The sequence below is a fragment of the Myotis davidii genome, unplaced genomic scaffold, assembly GCF_000327345.1.
Source record: "Myotis davidii unplaced genomic scaffold, ASM32734v1 scaffold328, whole genome shotgun sequence".
NCBI lineage: Eukaryota > Metazoa > Chordata > Mammalia > Chiroptera > Vespertilionidae > Myotis > Myotis davidii.
The window spans coordinates 2,629,809-2,631,511 of NW_006300373.1; positions in this window are offsets into that span (position 1 = coordinate 2,629,809).

Consider the following 1,703-nt stretch of genomic DNA (forward strand, 5'->3'; position numbering starts at 1 on the left):
AACATCAGTGATGAGAGAGAATCATGGATCGGCTGCCTCCTGCAGGCCCCACACTGGGGATGGAGCTTGCAACCCGGGCCTGTGCCCTGACCGGGAATCAAACCGTGACCTCCTGGTTCACAGTGATGCTCAACCACTGAGCCACACTGGCTGGGCTGGGAGCATCTCTTGTCCCTGCTGGTGGGACAGGGTTTCCTGGGAGGGTTGGCAGCCTTGGGTGTCTGAGACCAGGCTTCTGGGAGCCCCCACTCCGCAGCCTGCCTCCCGTAGCCAGAGAATTGGATTTTCCATTAGAATCCTATCTCCTCCTCGTCTGGTGTCCGATGTGAGGAAATCACCCCCCGGCCTGTGCCTTCTTCGGCCCATCTTTGCGTCCCTGCGGTTTTTATGGCCGGCCCTTTGGTACGGGAGCGGAGCACTAAGCAAGCATTATCGCCGCCGTGCGCCCCGCGCGCCGCAGCCGTATAAATCCCACGTTAACCTCACCCCGAAGAGCCCCGAATGCCTTTCAATAAACGTCCCCCGTGGCTCCCGTGCCGGCAGCCAAATGGGATAAATAATGCACACACATCCCAGGACGTGATGAGCCTTTCCATCAACAGTCATAATAAACAGACCGCTGGGTGGGCGCGGTGATGGAGTTACATCTTAACGCAGGGGATGGAGAGACACCTCAAGGCAGGGCCGAGATGATGGTGCGATCCCAGCCGGCGAGGCCTGGCGATCTCCAGGGCTGGGCTCCGGGCAGGTGGGCATCTCCGGTGCCTCGCGATCCGAGTCCAGTTCTCGGCGCTCCTTCTCCATGGTTCCCAGAGAAATGAGCAAATGAAGAAATCGCTGCTGCTCTCCGATGGGCAACAGAAGCAGCCGGATGAAGGCCGGGCTGCACAGCGTTTGTCAGCGGAGTAAAAATTCAGATGAGGTATTTTCCTGACGCCGTGCCAGGCCCCATTAGGACAGCATTTTATTTTCATGTGTCAGCGACGGCACGCGGTCGGGGCCAAACTTCAGCGGCCTACAAGGTGTTACCTGAAGTCAGGCACGCACCGCCCGTGTCTCGGGCAGCACAGCTGGGCGGGGTGGCTCGGCCCCCATCTGCCCGGACCCTTCCCTGTATGTGATTTCCCACCGAGAGTTCCACCAGTGGGTGAGCCGTTCGGATCCTCGACCCCGCGTGGGTGAGAGCGCGCGCCGGTGGCCGTGGTGGGCGTGCAGCTGTTGGGGCCTGGGCACATCTGCAGGCAATCAGGCTGCTCTCTGGGCAGGAACGGTGTTTTATTATGGGATTAGAAGTGTAATCTTGGATAAATAGTGGAAATTGGAGGACTCCAGTTGGAAGACTTGTTTTCTCTCCCAGAGAGCAGTGTAAATAGCAAACCAGAAACCAGTCACTCATTATCAAAGCCATCATCGAACTCGCCCGCCTCCTCCCTCCTTCTGGCCGGACCTCAGAGGTCAGCTCAAAACTGGAGGGAAGGGAGGTGCAAGGGGGGCTGGGCACATGGTGGGTGGTGGTGGGGGCAACGGCTGGGGCCACCGGGGGATCTGGGCCATGTCTCGGCCTCTGTGCATTTCTGAGGGTTGGGTATTTCTTCCCCCAAACCCCCTCCCCCTCATGTCTTCCCACCTTTGTGAGGGACTCGAACTCTGGGGGTGACATCCAGACTGGTATCGCTTCCTCTCTCCCATTCCGGTAAGAGATG